We start from the raw sequence: 24,698 nt of genomic DNA, 5'->3' as shown, positions 1-24,698 counted from the left end.
AAGAGGAACTTAGAGTAAAGATTTGGCAGTAATAGGTCTGAAACATCAAGCTTCCTTTAGCATTGCAACTCTAGAAGTTTCACTTCTTCCTCTTCCCCTTTTCTCTTCCCAAACTAGAAAGCTTTCAGAATGCTTGGGCCCATTTGAAAAAGGCTTTACTATTAGAGTGGGGTAGAGCTAATGGCAGGGGAAAGAACCAGCTCAGTGACCTCTCAAAATAACAGTGACAAAGCGATCCAGTTTCTCTCCCAAAAGATCCATTCCCAAATTGTCTCTATACATTTTTAAAGACTAAACTTACTGCCTTTGAGTTTCCATAAAATATAGCTGTTCTCACAGTGGCTTTGTCAGAGAAAACACAGAGTAGAAAAGCCACAAGAAGACACTTATTCCCACCTAAAAATCCTTTCTGTACACCCACTTCTCCATTTTCTGAAAAGAACATTTTCACAGTCTTGAGGCAAAAGGAAGTTTAGATACAATTTAGTACAGTCGTCTATTTTATAGATGAGGAAGTAGGTGGAGAACGTGTCAACTCTATGATTCTGATCTGTTTTCTTTTTGCTCTAAAGGTTTAGTTCTTTCTTTAATTCTTGGCTATGTAGCTCTTTTTGTGAAGAAAAAATGTTTCCTTAGTAACATTGATTCACCATGACTAGTCTAGGTTTTCTTAGAGAAAAGTATTTTCTTTCTTTCTTCAAGGGAATGAGTCTGAATTCCCCAGTTCCCACCCCAGCTCTCCCTGTGAACTGTTCAACTTCCCATTCTTAATCCACTACCTTTACATTTTTTTCTATATCTTTAAACTTTCTTATTTCCTTCCTTCCTATTTTACAGGAATAACCTTGTTCCTGCAAAGACAGCTTTCATTTGTATTTTTCCCTTTCGGTTGTGTGGAAAAAGAACTTGAGTAATACATATTAGTTGAATAGAAAATAGAAAATACTAAGAGGTCAACAGAAATCTTCACCTCAGTAATTTCCTCTTAGTTCTTTCTATTTTGTATTAAAAATGTAAATCACAGGGCAGGGGTAGATAGTATAATGGTTATGCAAAGAAATTCTCATGCATGAGGCACCAAGTTCCTAGGTTCAATCCCCTGCAACACCATAAACCAGAGCTGAGCAGTGCTCTGGTATATATATATATATACACTCTGTTAAGGAACAAGTGATTTAAAAAAAAAATTTTAACTTTATTTTGATTGGACAAAGAGAAATTGAGGGGGAAAGGAGGAATAGAGAAGGAGAGATAGAAACACCTGTAGTACTGCTTCAACACTTTTAAAGGTTTCCCTCTACAAGTGGAGACTGTTAACTTGAACTTGGGTTCTTGTGAATGGGAATATGTGCACTTAACCAGGTGTGTCACCACCTGGCCTCTTGAACAAAGAGAATTTTGATGTACCAAGTTCATATAATAAATAACTAAGCATTTGTAAATATATTAGTTCTTTAATCAAAAAGGTTATTCAAGTCAATTCCAATAAAAATCTGACATTATTTCACCCCTATTGAGATAGGACCCCAATATAGTCACATAACTATCATTATTTTCTTGTAATAAAAAATTTTAAGATGTATTCTCTTAGAAACATTTAAATACAGAATGCAATACTACTAGCTTTAGTTACCATATTGAAAGTATGTCTCCATTTTATACCTTTGACCTTTTTTTGCATTCCCTTCCCACCTATGCACTAAATGCTCCTAACAAGAGTATTTTTAGAACTGACTAACAGATTCTGGAAAAATTAACAGAAATATAAGGTATAGAATAGCTATAACTGGGAGTACAGCGGTAGCACAGCGGTTTAAGTGCACGTGGCGCCAAGCGCAAGGACCGTCTTGAGGATCCCAGTTCAAGCCCCTGGTTCCCCACCTGCAGGGGAGTTGCTTCACAGGCGGTGAAGCAGGTGTGCACGTGTCTATCTTTCTCTCCTCCTCTCTGTCTTCCCCTCCTCTCTCCATTTCTCTCTGTCCTATCCAACAGTGACAACATCTATAAGAAAACAATAACTACAACAACAATAATAAAAATGAATAGCTATAACTTTTGTAAAACGATCAAAGGCATTAATACTTAGATCATGCCTCCTAATGTTAAAATTTGGTATAAAGTCATCATAATCCAATGTAAACATAAAGCATACACATTCACACATGCATCTAATATTCTACGTAGCATATGTAAGAAATGGTATTACAGGGGGCTGGGCAGTAGCACAGCGAGTTAAGAGCACATGGCTCAAAGCACAAGGACTGGAGTAAGGTTCCTGGTTGAAGTCCCCCCTCCCCACCTGCAGGGAGGTCCCTTCACAGGTGGTGAAGCAGGTCTGCAGGTGTCTATCTTTTTCTCTGTCTTCCTGTCCTCTCTGGATTTCTCTCTGTCCTAAACAACAACAATAACAACAAAAACAATAAACAATAAGAGTAACAAAAGGGAAAAAATGGCCTCCAGGAGCAGTGGATTTGTAGTGCAGGCACCAAGTCCCAACGATAACTCTGGAGACAAAAAAATAAAAAATAAAAAGGAAATGGCATTACCAAGCAGTGAAAAAAAAGATGGATATTTTCAGAAAACATTTAAAAGAAAAATTAAGTTGTGTGTAAAAAATTAAGTTTCATCCCTACGTTATATAATTGTGAACTCCAGAAGTATTAAAGGCAAACTGCAAAAGAAAATCTATAAAGTTAGTTAAAGGTAGGCAAACATTATAGTACCATGGGGTAAGAAAAAAGAATTAATAGGTTTGATTCCCAAAGCTGAAACCATAACATAAAGCTTGATTATAATATTTTAATAAACAGTTACTAAGGTTTTCAACAAAATACTTAGTGGCCAGGGTTAGCAAAGAGATGATTGAGTAAAAGAAATGACTAATATTTAGAGATGATGATGTAATAATAGAGGGAATAACAATAGGGAAGTGGGCAAAGAAGAAAATTCACGAAAGGAGAAAAATTAGCAGTTATCTGGTATATGAAGAGGTGGTAAAATTAAATATTAAACAAAGAATTCCAAAGAGAATATATAGCACTCATAAGCTTGATAAAAAGTTTAAATGGCATTGGCAAAGGTATGGAAAAAACTCTCATGCGTATCTGGTAGGAGTGAAAATTGGTGCTCGCTTCGACAGCACATATAATAAAATTAGAACGATACAGGAGTGAAAATTGGCCAGTTGTTCTGGAGAGAGGTTTGGTAGTGCTTATTGAAATTAAGTTAAGGCTAGTTTGTGATTTAATAATTTCATTCTTGATAACTCATGCCAAAACACATGTAGGTATAAGGTCATTCATTGAAAATATTTGGTTTATGTGTGGGGTGGGGTGAAGGGTTAAAAACAAACTAGTTGGGTTGAGAAGATAGCATAGTGGCTCTGCAAAAGACTTTTATGCTTGAGGCTCAGAGGCCCCAGGTTCAATCCCCAGCACCATCACATGCCAGAGCTGAGCAGTGCTTTGTTCATGCCTATCTTTAGTGTCTGTATTTCTCTATCATTAAAATAAAATAAATAACACATTAAAACAAGAAACAATTTAGTTGCTCATCATTAAGAGTTGGTCATCATTAAGTTGGGTAGAGAAGGGAGTATGCTTAAATTGAATCAGGTTTTAGGGCCTATAAGATAAATTAGTATGGTAACAGAGACATTAAGAACATGAAGTTTAGTGGGAAAAGCTGAAAGCTTTCCTCTTAGAATTGAGAACCAGACAAAGATGTCCACTATATCCATTATTATTCAACATAATCCTTGAGGTCCTGGCCACTGCAATCAGACAAGAAAGAGATAGCAAAGACACACAAATTGGAAAGGAAGAAATCAAAGTATCACTGTTTTCTGATAACATAGTAATATACCAAGAGAACCCCAAAATATCCCCCAAAACTACTGGAAATGATTAATAATTTAAGTAGAGTAGCAGGATACAAAATCAATACACATAAACCTGTGGCATTTTCTGTATACAAACAAGGAGACCAAGGGGAGTGAAATAAAAGACTCAGTCCCATTTACAATAAAACTGAAAAAGATAAAACACCTTGGGATGAGTGCCATGAAGATGGTGAAGAACCTTTACAATGAAAACTATAGAACATTGTTAAAAGAAATAGAGAAGGACACACAGAAATGGAAGAACATTCCTTGTTCCTGTATTGAAAAAAATAGACATAATTAAGATGACCATTCTACCAAAAGCCACCTATAATTTCAGTGCGTCTTCATCAAGATTCTAGTGGCATTTCTTCAAGCAAATTGAACAATTTGTCCAAATACTTGTGTGGAACCACAAAAAACACATTGATGGCCAAAGCATATCTGAGGAAAATGGAAATGGAAGAAAAGGGAGGTATCACACTTCCCAATTTCAGTTTATACTACAAAGCAATAGTGATCAAAACAGTATGATACTTGGATAAAAATGGACACTTGGATCAATGGAGAAGAATCAAAAGCCCAGAAATTAGCCCAAACATATACAACTACATAGTATATGACTAAGGGGCCAAAACAGTTCAATGGGGTTAAGAAGATCTCTTCAACTAATCATGCTGGGGAAATTAGACAGCCACATGTAGAAAAGTGAAACTATTGCAGCCTGTAATGTTCCTAGCTGTGATCACAGCATGCGAGCTCAGACCTACAGGGATGCAGAGGTTACACAGGCTCCTATGCTGAATATGGACCCCAGATCAAATTGATGGGGTTTACAGTTAACAATATGTATATACTTTCCCCATATTTGGGAGCTACTCTCTTCCCTGATTCAGCTTTCTAGTCCTTTTTCCAACTATGACACCACCTCCCCAGACAATAACCTGGGCCCACCTGAATATTAGATGTCAGGCTCAGGAAAAAACTAGTAGTCTTGGGGCCCTTGGAATATACCTAAAACTGACCTACTAGCTTTTTCCAAAATGGAGACCCCAATATTCATCTGCAATATTCTTGTCTTTAGGTTCATGATTAGACAACAATTTGTTCTGCTTTATATCTTAACTCTTTTCAGCCACCAAGTTCCAGATGCTACCATGATGCCAGCCTAACTACCCTGGGCAGAGGATCCCACCAATGTGTCCTGGAGCCCCGCTCCCCAGGTCCCTGCCCAACTAGGGAAAGAGAGAGAGAGAGAGAGAGGCTGTGAGTGTGGGACGGCCTGTCAATGCCCATGTTCAGTGGGGAAGCAATTATAGAAGGCAGACCAACACCTATGGGCATTGATAAGGGGGCCCAAAGGATTAAATGGAAAAAGGAGGCTCTCTTCAATAAGTGGTGCTGGGAAAACTGGGTTGAAACATGCAGAAGAATGAAATTGAACCACTTTATCTCACCAGAAACAAAAATCAAGTCCAAATGGATCAAAGACCTAGATGTCAGACCAGAAACAATCAAATACTTAGAGGAAAACATTGGTAAAACACTTTCCCACCTACACCTCAAGGACATCTTTGATGAATCAAACCCAATTGCAAGGAAGACTAAAGCAGAAACAAACCAATGGGACTACATCAAATTGAAAAGCTTCTGCACATCCAAAGAAACTATTAACCAAACAGAGAGACCCCTCACAGAATGGGAGAAGATCTTCACATGCCATACATCAGATAAGAAACTAATCACCAAAATATATAAAGAGCTCAGCAAACTTAGCACCAAAAAAGCAAATGACCCCATCCAAAAATGGGCAGAGGATATGAACAAAACATTCACTACAGAGGAGATCCAAAAGGCTAACAAACATATGAAAAACTGCTCTAGGTCACTGATTATCAGAGAAATGCAAATTAAGACAACACTAAGATACCACCTCACTCCTGTAAGAATGGCATACATCAAAAAGGACAGCAGCAACAAATGCTGGAGAGGATGTGGGGACAGAGGAACCCTTTTACATTGCTGGTGGGAATGTAAATTGGTACAGCCTCTGTGGAGAGCAGTCTGGAAAACTCTCAGAAGGCTAGACATGGACCTTCCATATGATCCAGTAATTCCTCTCCTGGGGTTATACCCCAAGGACTCCATAACACCCAACCAAAAAAGAGATATGTACTCCTATGTTCATAGCAGCACAATTCATAATAGCTAAAACCTGGAAGCAACCCAGGTGCCCAACAACAGATAAGTGGCTGAGAAAGCTGTGGTATATATACACAATGGAATACTATACAGCTATCAAGAACAATGAACCCACCTTCTCTGACCCATCTTGGATGGAGCTAGAAGGAATTATGTTAAGTGAACTAAGTCAGAAAGATAAAGATGAGTATGGGATTATCCCACTCATCAACAGAAGTTGAGTAAGAAGATCTGAAAGGGAAACTAAAAGCAGGACCTGACCAAATCGTAAGTAGGGCACCAAAGTAAAAACCCAGTGGTGAGGGGTAGACATGCAGCTTCCTGGGCCAGTGGGGGGTGGGAGTGGGTGGGAGGGATGGGTCATAGTCTTTTGGTGGTGGGAATGGTGTTTATGTACACTCCTAGCAAAATGTAGACATATAAATCAGTAGTTGATTAATATGAGAGGGGGAAAATCAATTGTATGTCTCAAAGTTTTTCAAAACACAAACTGAATCTTTTTAATATATAGGCTGTGTATTTGATATACGTGCTCTCTCAAAAGCCTAGACCAAGTAGATTAGAAGCATCCAATAGCACAGCTATATACAAGATACTGGGTACTGTACAGCAAACCATAACAAAAGGGCTTTTCAAAGTTAACCCAATTACCAAATAATGTGATGATAACATTAAGTATCGATTGTCTTTTTGAACTCTAAGACAGCAGGAACCTCACATCTCCACTATAGAGCCCCTACTTCCCCCAGTCCTGGAACCCTTGGATAGGGCCCACTTTCCCGTATGCATCTCCCAATCCATACCAAATAATATTGCATCCGCCGATCACAACCTAACCAACACAACAATTTCCACCTCAACATGCTTCACCTCAGACTGTGTCCAGAGACTTCATGAGTGGAATGACAACCCTTCAGCTTCATTACTCGGGTGAGACCTTTCCTTTTATAGTACACTCTAATTTCATCTCAGGTGGTTCACTTTCTAACAAAGTCCCAAAACCTAGATATATACCAGTTTCTGTGAGAGAGAGCTTATGTTCACACATATCCATAAACTACTGCAAAATATATACCTGAAAGCAGAAGTACACTAGAGTTTGCAGTGAGTAACCCCCTAACACTTCCTCTCCACTATTCCAAACTTTGGGTCCATGATTGCTCAACAATTTGTTTGGCTTTGTATGTTAACTCTCTTTTCAATCATCAGGTTCCAGATGCCACCAGGATGCTGGCTAGGCTTCCCTGGATTGAAGACCCCACCAATGTGTCCTGGAGCTCCGCTTCCCCAGAGACCAACCCTACTAGGGAAAGAGAGAGGCAGACTGGGAGTATGGACCGACCAGTCAACGCCCATGTTCAGCGGGGAAGCAATTACAGAAGCCAGACCTTCTACCTTCTGCAACCCTCAATGGCCCTGGGTCCATCCTCCCAGAGGGATAGAGAATGGGAAAGCTATCAGGGGAGGGGGTGGGTTATAGAGATTGGGTGGTGGGAATTGTGTGGAGTTGTACCCCTCCTACCTTATGTTTTTGTTAATTAATCCTTTCTTAAATAAAAAAAATTAAAAAGAAGAAGGCAGACCTCACACTTTCTGCACCCCATAGTGATCCTGGGTCCATACTCCCAGAAAGATAAAGAATAGGAAAGCTTTCAAGGAAGGGGATGGAATAGGGAGGTCTGGTGGTGGGAATTGTGTGCAACTGTACCCCTCTTATCCTATGGTCTTGTCAAATTTCCATTTTATAAATAAAAAAATTAGAAGAAAAGAAAAGTGAAACTAGACCACCCCCTAGATCATATACCATAATAGATCAAAATGTAGAAATTAGACCAGAAACACTAAAATTTATAAAATACAATGTCAGTGAAACTTTGCAGGAGTTTAATAAGAATAAAGGGAAGCAGAATGAATTCTATAGCAAAATATTGTATAATTTTGAAACATAATGTCCAGATCAATACTATGCTTTTTCAAATATGATTACATGTCTAGTGGCCTCTATTCAATAGATTAGAGAAAAATAAGAGAATTTACATATATGTCAGGGAAAACACAAGAAGAGTTAATAGACCTGTGATTTTGTATCTCAAACCATCTGATGAATTCAACTCTGCATCTGCAAAAAAAAAAAAAAAAGAACTCGATACTCCATAAAAATTTATTCACACAGCAGCTACTTGTTGAGCACCTGCTAAAAGTGGGGAAAAAATCTTTACCCATATCCCATCACATAGAAATAACAGATGTGACATTTCTTACATTTGTGCTCTCATCTCCTTCTATTTCTGAATCCTCAACTAAAACAAATTCATACATTTCTGCTGAGGTACATTTCCCATTTGAATGACAACTTTCCTAATGTTCCAAAACTTGTTTCTTCCCCTTCCTGAAACACTTTTGACCATAATCACCTGCTTTTATATCTCTTGTGTCAAAACAATGGCTTCAAATAGTTAGCCATCTTGTTTTCACATTGCCTTCTTAATCTAGTTAGCTATTTTGTTTTCACATTGCCTTCTTAATCTAGAGTGCCTGTCATTTCTTCTACTCTTCCAAAAGCTGTTTCCTCACATCTTACCAATGGTTTCTTCATTGTAAGACATGTGGTCTTTTATGTCTACATAGATAAATATTGAGTATGTAATTTGACATAGAATGAGGTTCCAGGATCCATATATTGTATTTAAAGAAGACTTTGGTGTAGTCCCCATGTTCCAGGAGATCACAGTCTTTATTTATTTATTTATTTATTTAAATTTTTTGTTATCTTTATTTATTGGATAGAGACATTCAGAAGTTAAGAGGGTAGGGGGAGATAGGGAGAGAGAAATAGAGAGACTTGCTGCCCTGCTTCACCACTTGCAAAGCTTTCCCTTGTAGGTGGGGACCAGGGGCTCGAACCTGGGCCTTTGATCATAGTAACATGTATGCTCAACTAGGTGCACCACCACCGGGCCCCACACTCTTTATTTTATATTAGTGATTTAGTAATGATTAACAAGATTGTGGAATAAGAGGGGTACAATTCCACACAATTCCTACCACCAGAGTTCCACATCCCATCTCCACCATTGGAAGCTTCCCTATTCTTTATCCCTCTGGGAGTGTGGACCAAAGATCTTTATGGGGTATAGAAGGTGGGAGGTCTGAGTTCTGTAATTGCTTCTCTGCTGGACATGACTGTTGACAGGTCTATCCATACCCCCTGCCTGTTTCTATTTTTTCCCTAGTGGGGTAGGGTTCTGGGAGAGTGGGGTTCCAGGACTCATTGATGAGGTCATTTGCCCAGGGAAATCAGGTTGGCATAATTATAGCATCTGCAACTTGGTGGCTAAAAAGCATTAAGATATAAAACAGAACAAATTGTTTAGTAATAAGGAAACTAAAGGTAAGAATATAACAAATAAGAGTTAGGGTCTTCATGTTGGAAGAAGCTAGGAAGTCTATTTTAGGTATATTTTAAGGGGCCCTTGACCTTACTAACTTTTGCCTGAGCCCAGCAGCTTATGTGCAGGTGGGCTAGGAGTATTGTCTAGGAAGATGGCGTCATAATTGGAAAAAGGACTAGGAAGTTGGATCAGGGAAGAGAGTAGCTCCCAAGTATGGGAAAAGTATATAAATTAAGTAGTTTTTATAATTTAATTTACTTAATTTTTATAATTTAATTTACTTAATTTATAATATGTAAATTAAGTAATTTATTTAAAAAGTATATAAATTAAGCAATTTAGTGATTTAGAACAACAAAATTTGGGGAGTTTTGTTCTTGCTTGCTTCTGCTGAATGTCATTGAGGGTGGAGCTCCTGCTTGTTGTCATTCTCACTCAGGGGCCCAGGACTGAGGACTAGTCACTGTTTGCAGGCAATTGCTCTGTCAGGGGGACAGAACACAAGAGCACACTCATTTCTTAAAGGCTTCTAACTGTGAGTGACGCATGACCCTTCTATTGCTACAATGGCCAAGTCAAGTCAAGTGACCACGTCAGTCACAGCACAGCAAACACTACTCCACCAAGTGTTTGGGAGATAGAAAACCTGTAAAACTAATGATGACTTTGATTCATAAACAACTAAACCTCCCAATAACATGATCAAGAATAATGATCATCAAGATATAGGAAACAGTATTGAACTTAGTAGCTCAATGCAACCAATTACATTCATCTATGGTGTCACAATCCAATGTGACTCAGAAGCAGTGAGTTTAGGCACTGAGCAGTGGAACATGTTACTCTATACAAGGACCCAAGTTCAAGCTCTTGGTCCCTACTTGCAGTGGGGAAACTTTGTGAGCAGTGAAACAGCTGATCTTTTCCCCCTCCCTCTTTACCTCCCCTACCCCTCTCAGCTGTTCTCTTTCTTATTAAAAAAAAAAAAAAGGAAGAAGTAGTGGGCAGGGGTAAATAGTGTTGTAATGGTTAATGGTTATGCAAACAGACTCTCATGCCTGAGGCTCCAACATCCCAGGTTAAATCCCCCATACCACCATAAACCAGAGCTGATCAGTGCTCTGGTTAAAAAAAAAAAAAAAAAAAGTAGAAGTAGTAGTAGTGATTGTACTTTCTTTGGGGTTGATGTAGCTTATCTGTGGAAGCTGACTGCTGTACTTTTTTTGTTTTGTTTTGTTTTTACATCTAATTCTCCCATTTTCAATTTCCTAACACGAGTCTGGCCTTGTCCAGAAGACTAAGAGTTTTTAGAGTTTTGTTTCCAAGGATTAAAGTACTTCCCATATTATTCAGATAGAAACTCTTTCTTTCATCTGCAGAGGGTAGAATCAATGTAATGACAACTTCTTGAACCAACCAGAACCTGGATCCACCCAAGCCCATTTCTCCTTTTCTATTTATGGAAGCCCCCTTGGGGGCTTAAATCAGCTTCCTCCTATTTTAAAAAAACTGTTGCTTGCAAATAAAAGCTATATATCCCTTCTTTATGATGTCAAAGAATTAACCCCTAAAAGGTCTCTTTTAATCTGCAAATCAACTTTTTGGTAAAGGGATTTTCTGAAATATTTGCATCCCCTGCCAGCTGCCATTGTCTTCATTGCATTTTGTGTTATTTTCTCCTTTTAATGAGTCCAGATTGATTGATTGGTTCATTTATTCATTGAATGGGCATGTATTTTCTATTGGAGATCTGGCAGTAAGTCAGCTGCAGGTAGTGATATACATGTATATATACATGGACTCTCTCTTTTAAGTTTCAAGTGGTCCCTTGTTTTCAGTGCGTTATTAAAAGAAGATGCTAGCTCAACCAATAGACTTTCCTTTATGTAAAACTCTACTTTCCTACATCCCTCTGTCTTCTTCCTTCTTCCCTCCTTCCCTTTTTTCATTTTTCAGAAATGCCTCTAGAGCTCAGAAGTATTACGAACTCTAGGTTCTTACTCCAGGCTCACAGGAGGGTCATAATTGATTGATAAAATCTACTAAGAGGAGCCTTCTTTTTCCAAGTCAAGATATAATGTAAAAGTTCTCATAACTGTTCTCCTACCCAAAGATGAACTTGATGTTCATAAGTACAATAGAACTCCAGTGGCCATGAGAAGACAGGGATCCTTGATGATGTTTTTGACTCCCTGGGTTGTCTGATACTTATGAGAGGAAAAGTAAGTCCCTTTTATGTTGAGGCTTCTCTGTATTTTCTGTTACTTAGTGTTGAATGGATAACTAAGTGATTTTGCTGATTATTTCACTGATAGACCTTACTAACAAATGCTCTTTTTTTATTGGAGTTCTTAGTAATTGCCTGTTCACTCATCTGCTTCTGAGCACCTGACCCCATTCAAAGCCCCCAGTGCTGAAATTGTCAATGGGATGATTGCTTTTTGCACATCAAGATCTCAGTCCCTCCCCCCCGCCCTGGGGCATGGCTGACCCCAGATAACCAGCCATATACCTGTCAGTGAAACTAGGTGTGTAAGGTGAAATCTTGAGGAAGCTGGCTAGGGGAGAGGATTTGAGACAGACAGAGATTTCTGAGAGAAGAGTAGAATAGGTGATGCTTCCTGATGGGACACTAATTCTAGAACCCTGTAATGGCATGGAATTCCAGGTCCATGTCCTTGCCATAAGTCACTTCCTCCTTAGAGCAATTTAAATTACCCTCTGGATTTGTTCCTAAATAAACCTTAATTAGTATAGTAGGTGACAAGAACTATGTTTTGAGCTAAATTGCTAATATCTTTCAATTCCTCTTTTCTTATATGTGTAGTGCTAAAGGCATACTATATATATATATACATATATATATGTGTATATATATATATATATATGTCAGAGATAAATCAAGAGGGAAGGAGAAGATAGAGAAGGAGAGGGAGAGGGAGAGGGAGAGGGAGAGAGAGAGAGAGAGAGAGAGAGAGAGAGAGACCTGCAGTATTGCTTCTCCACTGGTGAAACTTCCCCCCTGTAGGCAGGGACCAAATGCTTAAACCTGGGTCCATGCACATTATAACATGTATGCTCTACCAGGTATCCATTTGGCTCCAATATTACCTTTATTAGTCTGTTATTGGGATTATGTGTGAAGAACCCTGAGGAAAGAGCTGAGCTCCCACTGCAACTTATTGAATGCTAATTTCCTTGACACCTAGGCCTATGTGGAGACAGACAGCCTGCTTAGAAGGAAGTTTGCCAGTGGAGGCTTGACCACAGGCATCACTCTTTGGATGAAAGGGAGCATTTTTTGATTCCCCTATTTGGCTGACACAGAATGAGGAAGAGATTGTTTTACTCATACACAAAAAAAGGATGTTGAGCAGGCAACAGGTATTTCCCCTACAACAGGTCTCTGTCTTTGCTCTTGTTGTTCATGTTCCCTGAACACTATCTGGATAATGGCTACTTCAGTCTTAGCTGGAGTTTGTTGGGTGCTTGCTGTTTGCTAAATGCTTTTCATGGGCCACCTCAACCCAAGGTGCAGAAGCTACTGTCTCCATTTGACAGAGGCGTGGCTAAGTACAGAGAGGATGGTGAAACTTCTCTTTAAAATTATGTATTTATTGGCTAGAGATAGAGAGAAGCTATCTGGTGGTGGTGTACCTTGTTGAACACACATCACAGGGTACAAGTGTCCGGCTTCAAACTGCCAGACTGATGTGCAAGGAGAAACTTCATGAGTGGTGAAACTCTCTCTCTATATCTATCTATCTATCTATCTATCTATCTATCTATCTATCTGTCTATCTATTTTAATTTTTCTACATTTTCTTCTATATTCCTGCCTTTATTTTCTAAGTTATACCTATCACTACCTCCAAGTATCCTTCCTTTTTTCTTCTTATCTCTGATAAGGGAAATGGTGCTTTGCTTATTCTGTTGTTTTTCAGATTTGCTTCCCTTTCTGTGAAGGGATAAACACAAGATTGACATATGACTTGAGTTCTGGCAGAACTGGAATCCATAGCCCTTTGGTCTTCTTCCCCTTCTTCTGAGAGTATAGACCAAAGCTCATTTTGCAATGCAGATGGTAAGAATTCTGGCTTCTGTAATTGCTCTTCTGCTGAATGTGGTCATTAGCTGGTTGATTCATACTCCCAGCCTGCTTTTATCTTTCCCTAGTGGAGTAGCAAGCCCTTCATTTAAATACTATACTAAGCATCTGTACGGTTGAACTTCTTCAGTTGATATAAAATGCCTTGCTGTGTTCACCACTGAATTTCTGCAGGTTCTTCATTCTGACTGAAATTATTTCCAATGCACCCCAAATCTCTCCTGTGACTTTTGGAGTGGAACTTGAAAGATGTCCCTGATTTCCCTCTTTCATCTTCAAGGCTGGACTGGGAATCTTTTCCATACCCTTCCTATTGTGTTCTGCACATTCCCTGTCCATCTTATCTCATGTGCTGGGTTGCGTGCTCTCTTGCTTGTGTTCCACTAGGAGGCACTAGCCTTTGAGCTAATTGAGGACAATGACAAATCTCATAGTGCAATCTCAGTACCTATCCTAGAGCCTGACACACAGCATTAACTTAACACACACATTAATTTAATTAGCTCAGGGGTGGATGGGTAGCCAACTTATTCTGATATGGCCAGAGAGTACATTTTTATTGCCACTGGGGTTATTGCTGGGGCTTGGTGCCTCCATTGCTAATCCACTGCTCCCAGCAGCCTTATTTTCTTCTTCTATTTGATTGGACAGAGAGAAATTGGGGTGGTGGGGTGGAGAGGATTTAGAGAAGGAGAAAGAGAGCCACTTGCAGGACTGCTGCACTACTCATTAAGTTTTCCCCCTATTAGTGGGGACAAGGGGCTTGAACTTGGTTCTTTGCACATTGTATTGATAACACATGTGTTCAATGAGTGTGCCACCACCCAATCCTGAAAGTAAAAAAAAAAAAAAAGACGCTGTGAATCATGTCGTATCTGTTACCTATAATCAGCTCTGTCAATGTAGCAGTATGGATGACACTCATGGCATAGTTGCATTAAGGCTCACCAACAGAGGTGAGTATTGACCTGCATTTGGTCCACAGGGCATAGTTTGTTACTGATGACAGAATGAATGAATAAAAACAAACACAAGTAAGATTTCATTTGATCCCATTTACTGTAAAGGAAGTGCTTGTTACCACAAAGAGGGCTTCATTAGAAAATGTGGGTTCTGTTTCCTTCCTGTGCATTTGTGGTCTTGCATCCTCTTGGCCTCGAGGCTTTGTCTGTAAAATGGGGGTTGGTGCTGCCTCTTCCACTTATCAATTCACAACTGCCAGTGCCTTCAACCTAGACCTGTGCCTTATCTGCCTTTATTCCCAAATCCAGCAGAGTACCTATCTGCCTGAAGCATGGTAACTTGGCAAGTGTTTGCTGAAAGGTCAGGTGATGCAGGTGGCTGGATCAGATGATGTGAACTCTTAAGACTGGAAGTATTCTAGCTGAGCATTTACCACCATGTAGACATGCTCTAGGTTTAAGAACTTGGGGCTCGGTGGGGCTGGGTGGTGGCATACCTGGTTGAGAACACACATTACCATGTGCAAGCACCCAGGTTCAAGCCCCCAGTCCCCATCTTCAGGGGGAAGATTTACAAGTGAGCAATGAAGCAGTGCTGCATGTGTCTTTTTCTTTCTGTCTGTCTTCCTTCCCCTCCCCTCTCAATTTCTCTTTGTCTTATTAAAATAAAAAAATCTCCTCACCAACCCCTGGCAAAAAAAAAAAAAAGATGAAGAAGGGAATAAAAGGCCATTGCAAGTAGTATACTTGTCATATAGGCACTGAGTCCTAGCAATAACCCTGATGACAATAAAAAAAACTTTTTTAAAGAACTTGGGTTTTGAGGATTCCATATGACTGAAAACTCAACACAAATTGGCTTCAAACCCCAATGAGAATTTGTCAGTAAGTTGATGGGTTTCAAACCATGTCATGGATCTAGGCTTTTTTCCTTCTTTTCTTTCTTGTTCCCCTACTTGTGCCTTCTGCCTGACAGGTTTCATGATGAACCACTGGTGGCATGATGGTTAACACTGGATTCAGGCTCATATCCTCACAGCTCAAAGAATGGTGGACAGCAATAGAGGGTCCTTACTGTTTGAACCTGTCAATAAATGCTCCAAGATTGTGAGTCTTTGTGGGGCTTTGTTTGGGTCACTTATCCATCCTTGAGGCAGCCACGAGGGGCCTGAGGGAAACCAGTACCTCCTGAACTGTGTTGACAAATGGCATTGACTGAGCTTGAAGAGGACTGACTAAAGAGAAAGATCTGATACTCAGAAATAGAAGGTGACAAAGATTTGAAATACACAGGATTGCTGTGAACCCTATCTCAACAACAGTATGCTTTGATACTGTCATAAAAATTAGATCTCCAGTATTAGGGAGTTTGTGAATTCTCCATAGTCTGCCCTTGGACCCTCTCTTAGGAAGAAGAGAAAACCCATCTTAAGTTTTATTTATTTATCCACTTATTTTATTTTATTTACTTTGTTTTTATATTTATTTTCCCTTTGTTGCCCTTTTTATTATTGTTGGTTATTATTGTTGTTGTTATTGATGTCATTGTTATATAGGACAGAGAGAAATGGAGAGAGGAGGGGGAGACAGAAAGGGGGAGAGAAAGAGAGATGCCTGCAGACCTGCTTCACCACCTGTGAAGCGACTCCCCTGCCGAGGGCTCGAACCAGGATCCTTATGCTGTTCCTTGTGTTTAGTGCCACATACACTTAACCCGTTGCACTACTGCCTGACTCCCTATCCACTTATTTTAATAAGAGAGATAGAGAATGAAGAAGAAGAAGAGAGAGACCAAACTAAAGCACTGCTCAGCTCTGGCTTATGGTGGTGCTGGGAATTCAACTGGGGCCTCAGAAACTCAGGCATGCAAGTCTTCTTGCATAAGCATGATGGTGTCTTGTGGTCCATCGTTTTTTAGTCTTTTGGTTCAGTCTGTGTTCCCCTTCTAGATGCCAAATTACTATTAATGCTCGCAATTCTAAGATACAAGAATATCTGCATTTGAAAAATAAACTTAAGGGGCTAGGAGATAGCTCATCCAGTAGAGTGCACCCTTTACCATGCACAAGGGTCTGGTCTGAGTTTCCACCACGTGGGAGCACTCACACAGGCAGAGCTTCATGAGTGGTATAATAGTGATGCAGTGTCTCTCTCTCTCCCTCTCTCTCTGTCTTTCACCTTTACTCTAAATTTGAATGAAAGACTGTTGGGATAGGTGGAATCATACAAGTACAAAGCCCCAGAAAAATTTTGGTTGCAAATAATAAACTTCCCTCATCCCTACTGCAAAGGGGAAGTTTCAGGAGTGGTGGAGCAGTGCTACAGCTTCCTCTCTCTCTCTCTCTCCTTCTCTCTTTAATTTTTTATTAGTGATTTAACAGTGAGTTACAGTATTAGAAGACAGAGGTAAATTCCACACCATTCCCACCACCAGAGTTCTGTGTAATATCCCTATCCCCCTCTAGCAGAAACTGCAGTAGTTCTCCCAAGGTCACAGACTTTATATCTGTTTATCTATCTATCATATATATATTTAACCAATTTTTTCCTATGGTACTACCTTCACTTCTTTTCTAATACTACTTCTGAGTGTCTTTTCTTTTCCCTCTTCTATCTCAGAGAAGCAAAGCAGTGTCTGATCTGGTGTCGTCCAGGTTTGCTTCCCTTTCAGTAATGGTATAAAAACAAAGATTCCTGGTGACAAATATTTCAGGTCTAGTGGAACTGGGGTTCAGAGCCCTCTGATCTTCTTCCCCTATCATTTCCCTCATCTAAGATTATGGACCAAAATTCTTTTTGGGGTGCATACAGAGTTTTTTCCTTTAATTAAAACATTTATTAGGTCAGTCAACTCTTCAGTACCTCAACTTCCATTTTATTATTATTATTTTATTTATTTAAGAAAGGAGTAATTAACAAAACCGTAGGATAAAAGGGGTACAGCTCCACACAATTCCCACAACCCAATATCCATATCCCATCCCCTCCCCTGATAGCTTTCCCATTCTCTATCTCTCTGGGATTATGGACTCAGGATCATTGTAGGTTGCTGAAGGTGGAAGGTCTGGCTTCTGTAATTGCTTCCCCACTGAACATGTGCGTTGACTGGTCGATCCATACTCACAGTCTGCCTCTCTCTTTCCCTAGTAGGGTGGGTCTCTGGGGAAGTGGAGCTCCAGGACACATTGGTGGGGTCCTCAGTCCAGGGAAGTCTGGTCGGCATCATGCTGGCATCCGGAAACTGGTGGCTGAAAAGAGAGTTAACATACAAAGCCAAACAAATTGTTGAACAATCATGGACCTAAAGGCTGGAATAGTGCAGATGAAGTGTTGGGAGGGTACTCCCTGCAGACTCTTGTGTACTTCTGCTTTCAGGTATATATTTTTCCCTGGTTTATGGGCATGGGTGAACATATGCTCTGTCTCAGGAGACCTATACTCTATCTAGGTTTGGGGACTTTATTGGGGAGTAGACCACCTGGAATGGAATTAGAGAATACTATGAAAGGAAAGGTCTCTCCTGAGTGATGAAGCTGAAGGCTTGTCATTCCATACCTGAAGTCTCTGGTCACAGTCTGAAGTGAAGCATGTTGGGGTGGCACTTGTTGCATTGATTAGGTTGTGATTTGCAGATGCAATATTATTTGATTTGAATTGACAGAAGCATGCAGGAAAGTGGGCCCCCCCTAAGGTTCCAGGACTGGGTGAAATATAGGCTCTATAGTGGAAATGTGAGGTTCCTGCTGTCTTAGGGTTCAAGAAGACAATTGTTAGTTATTGTTTGGTAACTGGGTTAACTTTGAAAAGTCCCTTTGTTAGGGTTTGCTGTATAATACCCAGCATCTTGTATATAGCTGTGCTACCGGTTGCTTCTGTTCTCCCTGGTCTAGGCTTTTGAGAGAGTCAACATATCAAAGACTCAACCTATATATTAAAAAGACTCAGTCTGTGTTTTAAAAAGTTCGAGACATATGATCAATTTTTCCCCTCTCATATTAATTAAATAGTGGTTTATATGACTACACTTTAATAGGAGTGTACATAAACACCATTCCCACCACCAAAAGACTGTGTCCCATCCCACCCACCCACCCCTGCCCCCACCCCACCCCACCCCATCGCCCCAGGAAGCCTAATGTCTACCATCCCCCTCACCACAGGGTTTTTACTTTGGTGCCTTACTTTCAATTTAATCAGATCCTGCTTTAGCTTCCCTTTCTGTTCTTCTTTCTCAGCTTCTGTTGATGAGTGGGATCATCCCATACTCATCTTTATCTTTCTGACTTATCTCACTTAACATAATTCCTTCTAGCTCCATGCAAGATGGGTCAGAGAAGGTGGGTTCATTGTTCTTAATAGCTGCATAGTATTCCATTGTGTATATGTACCACAGCTTTCTCAGCCACTCATCTGCTGTTGGGCACCTGGGTTCCTTCCAGGTTTTAGCTATTATGAATTGTGCTGCTATAAACACATGTGTACACATATCTTTTTGATTGGGCATTATGGAATCCTTGGGGTATATCCCCAGGAGAGGAATTACTGGGTCATATGGAAGGTCTATGTCTAGCCTTGTGAGAGTTCTCCAGACTGCTCTCCAGAGTTCTGTCTTCTTAATTGCTTCTCTGGTGGACATGGACATTGCTAGATTGATCCATATCTCCAAGTCTGTTTCTGTCTTTCCCTAATAGGGTAGGGCTCTGGAGTGGTGAGGTCCTGAGGCACATTGACCAGGTCATCTCCCCATCTCCCCCTCTCTTTTTCTATCACCCTCTATCAAAACAGAAATTTAAAAAAAGATAAAATAGAAGTGGTAGAGTTGTGTGGGAATAGAGCTTCAGTGATAACCCAGGCAGCAAAATAAATAAGAATAAACTGAATTAATTTCTTTTTTGACCAGAGCACCACTTAGCTCTGGCTGTTGATGCTGCAGGTGATATAACCTGGGGCCTTTCTAACACAAGTTCTCAGTGCTATTGCTGTGCTATCCACCTCAAAACAAAATAAAGTAGACTTTATTTTAGAACAGTTCTGGAAAAAGTTGTGAGGATAGTATTGAGAGTCCTCCTAGCCTCCACACTTTATTTCCTCTGCTATTGACAGCTTAGGTTAATGTGGTATCTTTTTCTTCTCTCTCTCTCTCTCTCTCTCTCTCGTTTTTAGATAGAGACAAATTGAAAGGGAAGGAGGAGATAGGGAGAGAGAAAAACACCTGCACTACTCTTACATCACTCCTGATACTTCCCTCTTACTGGTGGGGAATGAGGACTTGAAGCCAGGTCCTTGCACTTAGCAATGTGTGTGATCAACAGGGTTCATCACTGGTTATCATTCTTATTAATTAGTGAACCTATATATATATATATATTTCTTTATTGGGGGATTAATGGTTTATAGCCAACAGTAAAATACAATAGTGTGTACATGCATAACATTTCCACATAACAATACAGCCCCCGCTAGGTCCTCCTCTGTTATCACATCACCTGAGTCCTCCCCACCCAACCCCAGAGTTTTTTACTTTGGTGCAGTACACCAACTTCAGTCCAAGTTCTGTTTAGTGTTTTCCCTTCTGATCTTGTCTTTCAACTTCTACTGATGAGTGAGATAATCCCATATTCATCCTTCTATTTCTGACTAATCTAATTTAACATGATTCTTTAAAGCTCCATCCAAGATGGGGTGAAGAAGCTGAAATCACCATTTTTAATAGCTGAGTAGTATTCCATCATGTATATAGACCACAACTTACTCAGTCACTCATCTGTTGTTGGACCCCTGGGTTGCTTCCAGATTTTGGCTATTACAAATTGTGCTGCTATGAACATAAGTATACACAAATTCTTTTGGATGGGTATGTTTGACTCTTTAGGATATATCTCCAGGAGAGGAATTGCAGGGTCATAGCATAGGTCCATTTCAAGGGTGAACCAATATTGATACATTGTTATTAACCAAAATCCATATATCCTTCCTATTTTGCTTAACTTATATCTAATGTTCTTTTTCTATTACGGGCTCCTCCAGGATATCAGATACTAAATTAAGTGGCCATGCCCTGTTGAGATCCTCCCTTGAGCATGTGAGATTTCACTGCTCTAAGCCGCTTTTTCAACTCATTGTTCACTTTGAGAGAGAGAGAGAGAGAGAGAGAGAGAGGAGAGATAGATATCATAGTGCCAGAGCTTCCCCTGTTGCCTTAGCACTTCCTGTGTGGTATCAGGGGCTGCACATGTGGCAATGCAGGGGGGCTCTACCTAGTGGCTGTATCTCCAGCAGGTTACTCAACTATGCCAGCTTTTCAGACTTTGTCTGTTTCTGATGACCATGACTGTTTTGAGAAGTACTGAGTACATATTATGCAGACTCCTATTCAATGTGGTCACTTTTTGAGGTTATTCTCACAATTGCACTGGGATTAAGGACTCTTGGGAAGAATCCCACACAGGTGAAGCATCATTTATATCACCTGTCACAGGTGCTTTCTATAACCCTGGCTTTTCTATGGTGGTGTTGACCTTGATTACAAAGCTGGAAATGCTTGCTACATGTCTCCATGGTAAAGCTCCTCTTTGCTTCCCCTCTCCATTATGTGTTTTTGGGAGGAATTTCTTTGGTCTAGCTCATTCTCAAGAGCTTATACTCAATTGGGTATGGCCCACTCCCTCAAGAAAAGAACATGCACAACTTTGGTCTTTACTATTGATTAGTGGTATCAGAACATTAAAAAAATGTTATTCTAAATAACAGGCTATTCTAAGTTATTTAAAAATATATATTTACTCATTCACTTATTGAATACAAAGAGAAATTGAGAGGGGAGTGGAAGCTAGAGAGACAGAGAGACACCTGCAGCCCTGCTTCATTATTTATGAAACCTCTATGGGTGGGGACTGGAGGATTAAACATGTGCACTCTACCAGGTGCACCACCATCTGGCCTCAGAATAGTTTAGTTATTTTTTTTATATTTTTGTTTTTTTAAATATTTTATTTATTTATTCCTTTTTGTTGCCCTTGTTGTTTTATTGTTGTAATTATTATTGTTGTCATTGTTGTTGGATAGGACAGAGAGAAATGGAGAGAGAAGGGGAAGACAAAGAAGGGGAGAGAAAGATAGACACCTGCAGACCTACTTCATCACTTGTGAAGTGACTCCCCTGCAGGTGGGGAGCTGGGGCCTTGAACAGGAATCCTTCCCCAGTCAGTCCTTATGCTTTGTGCCACCTGTGCTTAACCCGCTGCGCTACCACCTGACTCCCTAGTTTAGTTATTTTTAAGAAGCTTGTTTCCAAATATATATTTAATTCCTTTCCTGTCCCTATAAAATCTAAACTCTCTGAGTTTTAATTTTATTTCTTTCATCTAATCGCTAATTGTATACTGATGTGTGCATTGGCTAATCAATCAATTTGAGACATTATCTCCTGAACTCCTGCTGAGACAAGTAATGTTTGGTTCCCTGCATTCTAATCCCACTTCCTTTCTGACAATCTTCTCTTCCAATTTTCTAACTACTAGCTGGAAATTACATTGCTGAGACCAGACAGCTTTCTTTCATATGAAACAGATGTGCTCTAACTATATGTTCTTTCTTGTATTTTTTTCCTCTTTCCTGGGTACAATGATGACCTCATTTTGTCCCCTTAATTTCTGAAGTTCATCCAAATGTTCCAACCCATCTGTCCAAGACCTATCAAATAAATTTCCTTCTTTTTCTTTTTCTTTTTCTTTTCTTTTCTCTTTTCTTTTCTTTCTTCCTTTCTCTCTCTCTTTCTTTCTTCCTTTTTTTTTTTTTACCAGAGCATTGTCAGTTCTGCTTTATGGTGGTGCTGGGGATTGAACCTGGGACCTCTGGTGCCTCAGGCATGAAAGCCTTTTTTGCACAATCATTATTTTGTCTGTCCAACCCTCAAATCAAATTTTCAAATTCCAAAATTCATAGGTAACCTATTAGTTACACTTACCTCCCACCCCCAGCCTTATTTCCCTGCCTGTCTGCTGAAGCCTGGTTTGGTTGTCATGGTAACTAGTCTAAAAGGAGGTTTCTACTTCACCTCTTGTGAACTTCCTGATGTCCACACCCTTGTAATGTCCCTTTCCTGGGGTTCAGGGTGTTCTTACAGCTTGCTTTTGACCAACTGAATGTTATGGTAGTGATACTGAGTAATAGCTAAGTCTAGAATCTTTACAGATTCTTCCTGAGTCTGTTGAAAATGTTTTCATTTGCTCACTTTACTTATTTATTTATTCTAGAGATACAGATGCCATGTGAAAAAAGTTAGCTATTTTGAGACCTCTAGATTGTAAGGGAGACCCAAATACCATGTGAGGAGGTCACATGAAGAAGAAGTTTTGCTAGCTCTGGCTTTTCCAGTTTTCCTCTCTAACTGCTACAGATGTGAGGCAAATATCAAGTCATCTCTGATATGGTCTTTGTATATCTTTCATGTTAAAGACTTTCACCAGATGTCTTGATTGTTTATTCTTGTTGAAAACAACACCGTAAAGACAAATTAGGACCACATGCAGGACTAAGACTTCAATGCTGGGCAAAGGTATTTGGTGCTATTGTTGGGGGAGACCCAAATACAATAGCTTTATGTGGTTTCATTAGGATCATTCAGTTTATCCAGAAATTTTTAAAAGTATATTTTATTTATTTTATATTAGTGAGAGATAAAGGGAGAAACACCAGAAGCTCTGGCTTCTGGTGGTGCTGGGGATTGAACCTGGGACCTCAGAACCTCAAGCATGAGAGTTGTTTACAGAACCATTATGTTGTCTCCCCAGCCCTATTCAGAGACTAATGCCTCCAGTTTCCCAGGGAAAGTTTCCTGCAGTTTAGTGGGCATTCAGTGGGAAGACTTCTTTAAACTCCTCCCCAACCTTTCCCCTTTATTCTTTCTTTCCCTCCTCTCCTTTTTCCTTCCCTCCTCTCCCCTGTAATCCCCTCCCCTCCCCTTCCTTTCTTTTCCTTTCTGATAGAGACAGAGGCAGAGAGTGAAAGAGACCACAGCACCGAAGCTTCCTTTAATAGCATGGGGGCCTAGTGGGGGTTGTATTGTTATGTGGAAAACTGAGAAATGTTATGCATATACAAACTATTGTATTTACTGTCGAATATAAAACATTAATCCCCCAATAAAGGAAAAAAAATTAAAAGAAATTTCAAAAAATAAAATAAAAGTGTACTTATAAGTATACCACATACTTATGGCATTACCCTATCATCAAACTATGTCATAAAAACTAAGAATTAGTTACACATAATTTGTTTGCATAATGCTTATGCAAAGAGACTCTCATGCCTGAGATTCCAAAGTCCCAGCTTCAATAATCCCTAGCACCACCATAAGCCAGAGCTGAACAGTGCTCTGGTAAAAAAATTAAAAACAAACAAAAAAAAAGAAAGATAAAAAGAAAAGAAAGAATTATTATTTACTTTCTAAGTATCCAAAACATATTTGGCATTAATTAACATTTCTTCGAGGTTTAAACAAGAACATCTTGAATAAAACTGAATACCTTCAGTTCCATGGTCAATTTGTGTTATTTATATATATCAGGACATAACAGTAACTGTAGCTGGGAGAGAGATACATAGTATAAATGTCTGATAAAGAGATTATAATGTCATAGAATGTGTAAAGAGAGGTTAAAGAATAAGAATACTATCAGGGGAGGGGATGGGATACGGAGCTCTAGTGGTGGGAATTGTACCTGTCTTATCCTATGGTCCTGTCAGTGGTTCCATTTTATAAATAAATTAATATTTAAAAAATGTGTAAAGAGAGACCAAAAAAAGTTAACCAAAGGATTAAGATACAGAAAACAACAACAAACTTCCCTGGGTTCAGATTTTGCATACGCACAAATGCCAGACACAACTTGGTCTGTAAAGTGAATTAGGAAGAGCAGAGAGAAAAGGTAGACCAGAGCAAAAAATAAGCAATAGCAAATTTACACAAGCTAGTGAAAGGGGTGGGGGTGTAGTGACAACAGAAGAAGGAAAAAAAGAGTTCAGGAAAGACTATTAAATGTCTACACCATGAGTATTCTAGGCATTTCTCTCACTGCTCATTGCTGGCAATTTATATTTAAAAAATATCTCTTGTTTTTGTTTATTCTAGCCACTTTAGGAAATATTTTTAA

The sequence above is a fragment of the Erinaceus europaeus genome, chromosome 9, assembly GCF_950295315.1.
Source record: "Erinaceus europaeus chromosome 9, mEriEur2.1, whole genome shotgun sequence".
NCBI lineage: Eukaryota > Metazoa > Chordata > Mammalia > Eulipotyphla > Erinaceidae > Erinaceus > Erinaceus europaeus.
Note: the sequence above shows the minus strand (reverse complement) of the source record.